We start from the raw sequence: 11,298 nt of genomic DNA on the forward strand, positions 1-11,298 counted from the left end.
TTTTTTTTTTTTTTTTGGGTGGCGTTGTTTCCAGTTTATTTTTGGCTTTGTGTTTGGTGGTTTTAAGAAGAGTGGGTCCCACAGAAGAAGGGTCTGACTTGGTGATCAGGTATGGGTCCCACAAAAAGGTTGAAATATTTGAGTAATGTGAACTAAAAACAGTGTCCAAACGGGTGGGGTGTAGGGAGTTGGGGTATTTTAAGTGATGAGTAATGAGTGATAAAAATCGAGTGAGGAGTGATGAGTGATGAAAAAAAAAACCAAACAGCCCCCAAGTGTTTTAAATGCCATAATATTAGGCATTGATGAACAATGCAATCTCAAATTTGAGACTGAACCGTTCACAAATTGTAAAACTTATATATTTTTTTGGGATAATTACACATAACCCACCTGTGGTTTAGGCGAAAATCACGTTGCCTACCCGTGGTTTGAAAAGTGTCATTTAACCCACCTGAGGTATGTTCCGTTTGTTTTCCGTAACCCACCTCTGTTAAAATTAGGGGTAAATAGGTACTCTTGCACAAATTTTATGTCTCTCTCCTCCCAAAACAAAAAATAACACAAAAATGCAAGAAAAACAAGATCAAAAAGTGATATTTGTCTCTCTCTAATTTTGAACATGAAGAACATACCCAACCCCGTTCCACTACCAAACCCATTAACCAGAAAAAAAAATCAAAAACAAAATCTAGCAACCCAGACCACAACCACAATCCACACATAAAAATAAATAAATAAATAAAAAACAAAACTCATTAAACCACGACCACGATCCACCCAAAGAGGGAGAGGTATGGCGGCGAAATCCATGAAACCCAGAAAAAAATCTAGCCACACCACCATTGACCCACAATCCACCACAAAACAAACCAAAATCCATTGCCACAAACCCACTACCACAGCCAAAATCCACCGCCATCAAACCCACAAACCATTAAACTCGAAACCCACATTGAACATGGCGAAGCCCACGGCTTGGGTTGGCGAGAGTGAGGAACTAAAGAGAGAGTGAGGGTCGGCGGCGAGTGGAGGAATACGTTTGGGTAGGGGAGTTAGGCCGGTAAGGAGTGGAGGAAGATCGGTGAGCTAGGTCGGTGGAATGGGCTACAAAGATTGGCGAGTTGGGTCGGCAGAAGGGCTGGATCGGAGCTGGGGAGGCGAGCTAGGTCGGCAGAAGGGCTGGACTGGAGTTGGGGAGGCGAGTTGGGTTTATGGTGGATGGGCTTGTGAAGATCGGCGATGGAGGAAAAGAGAGAAACTCAGAGGGAAGATGGAGAAGAAAATGTGAGGAGAGAGACAGCTGGGATGAAATGAAAGAAAGAAAAGGAAGAAAAAAATAAGGAAAAAAAATTAGAGTAGTGTGAACGTGTGAATAAAATTTTTTTGGTATGTTCTTCAGGTTTAAAATTTGTGTGAATAGAGAGACAGAAAAATACCACTTTTTGATCTTGATTTTATTATATTTTGTATTATTTTTTGTTTTGGGAGGAGAAAGACATAAAATTTGTGCAAGAATACCTATTTACCCCTAATTTTAACAGAGGTGGGTTACGGAAAACAAACGGAACATACCTCAGGTGGGTTAAGTGACATTTTTCAAATCACAGATAGGCAACGTGATTTTCGCCCAAACCACAGGTGGGTTATGTGTAATTATCCCTTTTTTTTTTTTTTTTTAATTCAGGTGGAGCCCGCTCTCTTTTCTTCTTCTTCTTCTTTTTTTTTTTTTTTGGTCTTTCTCATTTCCGTCTTTCTTTCCTATCTCTCATTCTTGCTCTGAGCCTCCAACCATTTCTCTGCTCTCTCTCTCGCTCTACTCAATGTCTCTGCCTTCCTCTCCAACGAAACCTAGGCTAGAGCATCAAGCCAAGTTGATCTCTATCACAGTGGTTTTTTTCTTTTTTTTAATGGTAGATTCGACAGCGGTTGTGTAGGTTATGGATTCAGCGTTGAGCGACATTGTGTGGGTTGTGGGTTGAGGTTTTGGGTCATTGATTGATTAGTTCAGTTGGGGTTTCAAACCACTCTCTATTTTTTTTTTTTTTTTAATTTGTGAGAGGATTCCGATAGTGGTGGTTGTGAGTTTGTGGCGTTGGTGGATGTGAGTTTGTGGCGTTGTTAGCTATGGATTTGTTGTGGGTATGAGTTTGGTAATGGGTTTGTGCTGGTGGTAGCTATCGGTGTTGTTGTTGTTGCGGCAATGGTTGTTGTCGATGGCCATTGTTGCGGCAGTGGTGGTTGTGCCATTGTTGTTGTTGTTGTTGTTGTTGTTGAGGAATTAATATATTATTTTAATGTGCTGTAAATATTATTTTAATGCATGGAATTGAAGAATAAAACATGTGATGTAGGGAAAATTATTGTGTACTCCTAGAGTACCATAATACTCCCTCCTCTCACATTAATGGTAGGTCTCACTAATTAAATTCATGGTGGGACCCACCATTTATGTGAGAGAGGGGAGTACGCATTTATGATAATCTAGAAGTACTTAATAATTTTCCGTGATGTGGGGGATATTGTAAAATGATGTGCTAAAATAATAAAGTAGGCTTTTGGCGTGTCAAAATGGAATTTTTTTATAAAAGATGAGTTTAAGTTATACATGATATAGCTCTTCCAAAATTACACATTTTTTACACCATAGATCTCTAAAAGATCTAACGGTTAAAAAAAATTATTAAATGTTATTATTTTCCATCTTATTGCGTAATTAACACTAGCTTTTTTTTTCTCATTCCTTATTTAATTGGTTTCTACTTGCCTAAAGCTCACACCACCATTTTCAATAACCACCATTTCAGCAAAGCACACCAAAAAATTTTACTGAGTTTTTATCTTATTTTATGCAGATTGAGACCTACACCGTTTAAAAATCCCAACTGGAACTAAGCACTAAACAATAGGTTCCATTTCGTCATTAAGTTTTATTACCTATCTTGGTACTATAATTGTAAAAGTAAGAAGAACTAATAGGTTTAACATAAATAAAATAAAATAAAATAAAAAACCAAAAAATATTGGTTTTGGTACTATATGGTAAGAATTATAAAATTAAAATTTAATATTAGTTGCTATATGGCTATGTGGATTACAATTCTAGTGTACGGTGTACCATTTAGGGTGAGTTTGGTTTAGCTTTTTAAAACTGGGATTTTTCAAAAAGTGCAGTATGAAAAAATGTTTTTTGAAAAAACTGAGTGTTTAGTAAAAACCGTTAAAAAATGCTTTTTGAAAAAGCTGAGTGTTTGGCTAGTACTTATAAAAGTAACGGTTTGAGTGGTAAATTACCAAAAAGGACAATGTATATATAAAGTATTGTGAAAATACTTTCTAAAAAATTATTCTAAAAAGTACTTTCAAAGTTTCTAAAAAACAAAATTTCTCGCCAATATTAACTAATAATAATAACCTACCACTTAAGATTTATTGTGAAAATATTGTGATAGCATTTCTCAATTTTAATTTCTCATTCTATATTTTATTTTTCCCTTATTTCTTTACTTTTTTTTTCATCCATATTTCCTTCTTCCCCTCCCCCCCCCCTCTTTTTTTCTCCTCCACACACATACCCTTCTCTTTTCTTTTTATTCCTTCTTTCCCCTTTTTCCCTACCACTTTCTCCAAAACATTCTAGTTCCGCAAAGCTCTCTTTCTTTTTTCTTCTTCCTTTCTTTGTTTTCTCTTACCACTTCATTTGCAAGTTTCTTTCCCTCTATCCCATCAAAACACACAAACTTAAAGGTCACACACATCACACCATTTGATTCTCATCAAACGAAAATAGAGGGGGAAATTGCTAAGGGAGGAATGGGTCAAATCAGTGCTTGATCTTTGCCTTCACCACCGCCTGTCTTCCTCAACACGCCTCCGTCATCTGCTGATCTACTCTGCCTTCACCGCCACCTGTCTTCCTCCCCACTGCTGCTTGATCTCTTCCCCACTGCCAACAACATGTGGTAGAAATGGGTCAGATCGATTTTTGTTTTTTTGGTTCTAATTTCATTATTGGGTTCCTTTGTAATAAAATGTTTGGGCAATTTGGTAATTGAAGACAGACTCTCAACAATAATATTTATGAACGTGAAATGGCTTTTGCAAAAGCTTCGCTTCGTTGTGTTGTGTTAAAGTTCAATTTCTTCACATTTGTAAAAGTTGCGTTTTACAAAAATTAGCTTTTAATAGTCTCACCAAACACATGATTTATTTATTTGGTTTCAAAATCACTTTTTGCCTCTGGAAAGTGCAACCAAATGGGCACTCAGTTGCTTTTTTGTCAGAACGGAGGCACGTTATTTATTTATTATAGAAAAAATGGCAGTGTGTCGTTTAATCAATTAAAACCCATTAAATGGAGGAGAGAGAGACATAAAAATGCTAGTATTAATTATATAATGAAATTGGAAAGTAATAGCATTTAATGATATTTTTTTCAACCATTATATCTTTTATAAATCTATGAATATATATATATATATATAATAAATAAAATAAAAAAAGGTGTAACTTAAACCATTAGATCTTTAAGCAATGGTACACCACTCAATATTTTTTAATTGGATGTGAATTTTAACAAATCAACAATTAGATTACATTATCTTTATATATTTTCCATGCTTACAAAATTTAAAGATAAACAAAGATTAATAGTTATTTCATCAATCAATTATTTAAATTCAAATTTTTGTAGTTTAAAATAATACATAAAATATGAGCTTATAGAACATATAATTCAACGGTTGGATTTTCAAAATATAAATTCAATAACAAGTTAATGAGTGGTGTAACATTATTTAGAGTTACACCAGGTGTAACTTGAACCCAACTCATATATATATATATATATATAATACATCATTAAAAGACAATAATATCTGGTTTTGACAAATTTGTAAAAAGCAGGATTGTTTGAGTTGAATTTTTACAATTAATCATTCTAGCATGCTTGTCATCTGAGTACATAGATGTATTTGTTAATATATTTCACTAGAAAACTAAGGGAGCTGTGTGGGTTGTTATTGAAATTTTTTAAAGCTATTTAGTAACTAAATTATGTTTTGAAGTTGTTATACATGTTTGGTAACTAATCCGAAAAAGTGTTTTTACTTTTTAGACGTGAGAAAAATGACAAAAGAATATTGTGGAAGTGCTTACAGTTTAGAATTATTTGGCATCAGAAATGATAATAATGGCTATTTTTATTTTATAAATGTATAATCTTCATACTTGAATCCAAAAATAACTCAATCAATGATGAATATTTATTTATTTATAATATTTTTTTGCTTCTAACACGTATCGGTGTCCTAAAATATTCTTCATGATAATTGATGTCTTCTAATATATTTTCAAGATTATTGATGGATTATAATATTTTTCATAATAATTAGTGCTTTCAAATCAATATTGATCTTAATAATTGGTGCCTTTAAATACTGTTTAGTGCCTTCAAATCAATATTGATCTTAATAATTGGTACCTTTAAATATTGTTCATACTTAGCATTCACAATATAGCAACAAAACACGTGTAAATATTAAATAGACCCCAACCTAGATCTTCACGTATAAAAAGGTTGAAAATATTGGCATCATTTAACGTACGAGTCATAAGAAGGGTAGCAAATTAGCAATATGATCACATTTGACATTCATCAATTTTTCAATGGATATCTTTAATTGTTAGGTGTTTGCCACTTCTTCTACTTCCTCAAATTCTAATTAAATCCCCACAATCTAAACAGTTTCAATACAAAACTCAAAGAATAGGGGAAAATTATTATCTGATTATGACTACTATCTCATATATAGGTTTATCTAATTGGATTATTGGAGTCCTGCCTTATCTAGTGCTCTTATTTATTAGATAAGATATATATGAAAATATTATGTATTAAAATGAACATGTGTCGGTCTTGTATATCATCCAGTACAAAAGAGCACTAGATGAAAGCATTGCCCTTACTAAGAGATGTTTCCTTGTTTAAACGACTTTCTTAAATTTTATTAATTAGCAAAGTTTGATGGGAACGACCTGCATTCTCTTGTTGATTCAAGCTAGGACATAATATATATCAATGGTACTCGATCTTTCTAGATATTGTTGTAACATATTCACTTCTTTCATGTGACATACCATGACAAATATCATGATAAGTGAGTATGACCTAACTAATAATAGTCTTTGGATGGAATGGTACTTTAACCCCATAATACTTGGTGGTGGCTGAAATAACAAGTTCAACTCTGGTTGAATACGTTTCAAAAATAAAATTTAAACCAAATTCAATTGAACATGAAAATAAATTTGCCCAGAAAAAAGAGGGGAAAAAAAAATACAAAAACAATGAACACCTTATTCAATAATTTTTTGGTAGGTAGTACTAGTACACATATGCACCTCATTCAATTTTCAGGCACAAAATTTTGGATATCACACAAGTTTTGGTTGGACAAATAATGAAATAAACGTGTACGTCTTTTAGTTGGAGCATGTATTATCTTGCCCACAGCACATGCAGATTGCAATGGATAAAGACTATTCTTTGGGTTTTGGGCTATCTACCTCCTTCAGAAAGCTACGTATAATTATATATGGTGCCAATAGTCATAAAAAAAAAATGAATGGTTTACAGTTTCCTCTCCATGAGATCAGCCAAAATAAAGGTGTGGGAACGGTACCACCGCGTGGATTTCTTGAGATAATGAAATTTTTATCCCATTCTGACCTTTTTCTCTCAGCCAATGAATATATATATATATATATATATATAAATAGTAGGCTATTTACGTAAACGATACAATTTATGTGTCAAAATTTAATCTTCTAATAAAGTAGAGCTAGCAATATCATTGAATTACACAACTTTATTGTATGTGACAATAAAAATGATTAGTGTTGCATCAACAAAATAATAATTAATTTTTTTGTGTTTGTTTTTAAAAGTTGACACAGTTTGTAAAATTTATATAGTAAAATTTGTACCATTCCTAGTATTTCTCCACAAAAAATAAATATTTAGGGTTTTTTAAAAAAAAATTTATTTATTATGTTGTTGTTAATGTACTAATTATGCTTATTCATTGACACATAAGTTTGTAAACTTTGTGTTTATCCACTGTAAATTGAGAAAGGTTAGACCCACGTATTGTCTCCATGAGAAAGTCCACTAAAAAAAAAAAGCACAATGTCACAAATATGATATGTCATGTTATGTGTATTTCCCTCACGAGAAAGGTTAGACCAACGTATTGTCTCCATGAGAAAGTCCACTAAAAAAAAAAATTTAATCACCAATAATAGTTGTCACATCTACCTTACCAACAAACCCAATCTCTCTCTTGTAATGTTAAATTACATAATAGAAAGTGTATTCAAAGTATATGTTCCTTAGGACAAAAAAAGTAAATATTTTTAATAGAAGTCTTCTTTGTTTTTATTTTGCATTTTAAGAATTAGAGGCAGGACCATTTTTGTGGTTAGGATTTAGAGATTTTTATTACATTTATCATATAACCTTGAAAAAACTAAAATATATATTAAAATAAAAATTAAATCTACCTTGTTATCTCATGGAATTGAACTTATTTTCAAAATTCAAAAGGAGGGATTGGCCCCAAAAGGAGAAAAGGATGGCGCACATAGGAGATCAAGTGCACTTGGATTTGCCAATATTTGAAAAGTCACCTGGATTTGCAGTAGCCAATTCACACTAAGAAAATAAAGCTATGAAATTCTGAACCTGTATATAGAAAAAGAGATGGAACATAAGTAACATACAAATCAAGTTTGAGAGAACTATAAATCAGCATAATGTAAGAGAAAGATGGTAGAAGGAAAAGAGAAACAGAGGAAACTGATCTGTTTTCTCTTCTCTCAAATCATGTGGCTGGATTGAATTGCTATGTTACTCTCTAATCAACCACCCAAAGCTAAAGACAACTGGAGGACAACCCCAACCGATTCCACCAACTTGGCTAATTCATGCCTCTCATATAAATAATGCAACAGTTATCACCAACCAACAAAATAATGGAACCTTGTTATTGGACTTGTATAGTTGTAGGGACAGGAGCGATTAATTAGCACATGGAGACACCCTCTTCTAGCTGGTTTTTGTAAAATATATATATATATATAAAACATGGCCAACATGATCTCATTGACTAATTTATGACTAAAATGAGATAGACGAATAAATTAGCAATACCACAGTTTTCTCATGAAACCAGTAGTTAACCATCTCCTTCCACTGGTCCTCCATTACCCTCGGCGGTGTCCTCTTGGCCAATACTTCTTCCTTTGTCATCCCTTCTTTAATGTGATCCTTCTTCAACTTACTCCTCCGATTTCTCCTGAGGACCCCGAGTATATGCATTGCCCATCCCATTTGATTGGGTGGTTTAACAATATTGGACGGAATGAGATACCGTTTCTGAAATGCAAAAGTAGAGTTAGCAAAACACAAGAATGGACCCTACTAAATATGACATTTAATTACGACAATAGCTGTAAATGACTGTTACTTATACTTTATTTTCATATTACCTTAATCTCCACCCAACAATCCTCTTTAACTTTTTCTCGGACATTTGGCCACCCAGCAGGGACAAGTGGGCATAATAACCCATTGTGCAAAAAAGTTCCTAACCACCGAACAAATGTTTTACCGTCCGGACCAATTGGTTGCCCTTGGCCATTTAACGTCAACCGGATCTTCCAAGATCCATCCAATGCCCATATCTCAGCTAGCTTTGTAGGACCACGTCTTTTAAGCCTATTTTCCTCTGCTGGGCTTTGTTGATAATCATCTGTATATACAAAACCACCAATATTAGGGCTGAATTATCAATTCTCACAACTCATGAAACATAGCACACCGCTAAAAAATTAGAAATCTAGTAACTTAATGTGATATTAAGGGTTTATAATTTCATTTAAACAAAACATCAATACATTTATGCAGGGATAAGTTTTAGAAGGCGATTTTGCATTTAATTATTAATGTAGTGGTTTTATGGGACAAAAATACCATTATTAAAAAAAAAAAAAAACAAAACAAAACTCATTATATAATCTTACAACCAACCCATCAAGTTAATGATAATGGAGTATCAAGTTAATGATAATGAAATATTAAAGATTTAAATTAAAGTAAATAATATGTAAAGTCAATAATCCATAGTTAATTTTTTTTATCAATAAAGTAGGAATAAAAACTACCATTAGCAAAATAAAGATTATGTGGTCAATTCTAACCATACCCTAGTAGATATATATCCAAATTGCACTAACTTTGTTGTTTTTACTTGATGTTTAACATTATGTGATGCAACATTTGGAAAAACAATCCTTACGTCATTGCAATATTGACAATAGGATTTCCTACCCATCTCGAGTTCTGCCCTTTAAGCATAATGGACAAATGTTTGTTGTTTCAACATCAAAGGTGTATTCAGTTTACCAGAGTAGTGCCCTTGTTTAGTAAAACAATCCAAGATCACTCCTTTACCTTCATGTGACAAAGTATAATTGGTCTTGTAATATTCTTGGGTAGTTATGTTTGAAAGAATGACAAGATTTATTTTCTTTAAATCACTTTTTTCTTAGCAAACCATTTATTCTCTGGACTGAACTCATTTAAAGATTCTGTGATAAGGCAAAGTCACAAACCTTCTTGGCATCTATTTGACTTTCCAAAACTCCAGGAGATAAGGTCCTTGCCAATGAAGTTGATTTTGACTAGTCAAATAGCAAGGCTTGACCTCTAAGAATACGTCTTAAATGCTCCTGGCAGTGGAATTAAAGCAAAAAATAAAATAAAATAAAATAAAGCAGTGGAAAATCTTGTAGTTTATTCAGAGATTGATAACGATCAAGACAGGCCCATGAGGCTTTTGCAGAAAGTAGACACTGATCAATGTGGAGGTGTAATATTGTCATAGAAAAAAAAAAAGTATTTTATAAATTAAAAATTATAAAACATATCCGGATAATTAATTCTAACCTAATTGAAGGCCAACAAAAAAACATATCCAGATAATTCAAACCCTAATGACACAAATGCCAAACAGGTATAGAACACATTATGGGATGCAGTAATGCCCGTGCTCACAGGTCACTCGAAAGTTACTATCTTCTTTTCATTATTTCATTTCTTGATCTTTGATTAGTCCCAAAACTATTCCTATTTTCTCTTTGGGTAAACCCCAAATAGAATGAAAAAATGTGTCACAACTAGCCACAAATCCCATTTCCCAACATGGGTCACTCTATTATTGCAAGAAAGCCACTGTGATTCACATAGAATCCAATGAAAATACACAAGCTTTAACGAAAACCCATTTGAAATCACACAAAAACAAAGCAAACCCATGTCAAAAAATTCCTCAAACAGACATAAAAAGTGTAGAATAAGACTGCAGAATCAAAATCTAAACTCAGCCCACATAAAATTTACACCAAAACAAACAAAACCCAATAGTAAAAAGAAAGTGAGAGATTTGACTGACCTCTTTGGAGGCAAGCTCGGAAGCATAGGGAAGACCAAAGTTGACGGTGAGCTTGGTGGGGATGGAAGATGGAGTAGCTGTGCAAGGAGAACAGAGATGAAGAAGAGTGCTCGTGTGCCGGTGAGGAGGATCGGTGGTAGAGAGGGGTGGGTTATGTGAGGGTTTGGGAGTCAAAGGGAGAGAGTGAGAGAGAAGGAGAGAGATCGGGTGAAATCAGAGAGTGGTTTAGGTTTTTTTTTTTTTTTTTTTTATTTATAACAAACCTTGAGCTGCGTTTTATTAAACGCAGCTCTAGACACGTTTAAGCTGCGTTTAGATAAACGCAGCTCTATAAGTGTTGAAGCTGCGTTTAATAAACGCAGCTTTAGGATATATTAAAAATAAATAAATAAATAAATCGTCAGATGGGTCTAGAGCTGCGTTTATTAAAACGCAGCTCTAGTCCTACCAAGCTAAACGCAGCCTGAACACCAAAAAACGCAGCTTTAGACTCAGTCTATAGCCGCATTTATTAAAAGCAGCTATAAGTCCAGTACTGGAGCTGCGTTTTTAAAAAACGCAGCTTAAACAGTACCCTGAAGCTGCGTTTTTGAAAAACGCAGCTCCAAAACGCAGCCCTGCCACGCGTTTTTTGTAGTGACTAAACGACTATTATATCATATACGACCTGTAGTTTTAGTCTTGGATTAGTTGGTTGTTATGTATTGACACGTGTAATGTGATGATTTGTTGTAGATAGTTGATCCGTATATTTTGGAATTAGTTTAGAGTTAGTTATTTTTGT

General features: G+C 33.6%; 1 long non-coding RNA gene across 1 annotated transcript; it reads right to left on the minus strand.

The window, feature by feature from the left end:
* Positions 1-8,154: 8,154 nt before the first annotated feature.
* Positions 8,155-10,767, minus strand: LOC136070501 (uncharacterized). Its single transcript, XR_010631724.1, has 4 exons — positions 10,515-10,767; positions 9,676-9,792; positions 8,551-8,813; positions 8,155-8,437 (listed from the first exon to the last, which is right to left on the minus strand). It is a non-coding gene; the product is annotated as an uncharacterized LOC136070501 (long non-coding RNA).
* Positions 10,768-11,298: the final 531 nt, after the last annotated feature.

The sequence above is a fragment of the Quercus suber genome, unplaced genomic scaffold (assembly GCF_002906115.3).
Source record: "Quercus suber isolate HL8 unplaced genomic scaffold, Cork oak 2.0 scaffold_238, whole genome shotgun sequence".
Classification (NCBI taxonomy): Eukaryota; Viridiplantae; Streptophyta; class Magnoliopsida; order Fagales; family Fagaceae; genus Quercus; species Quercus suber.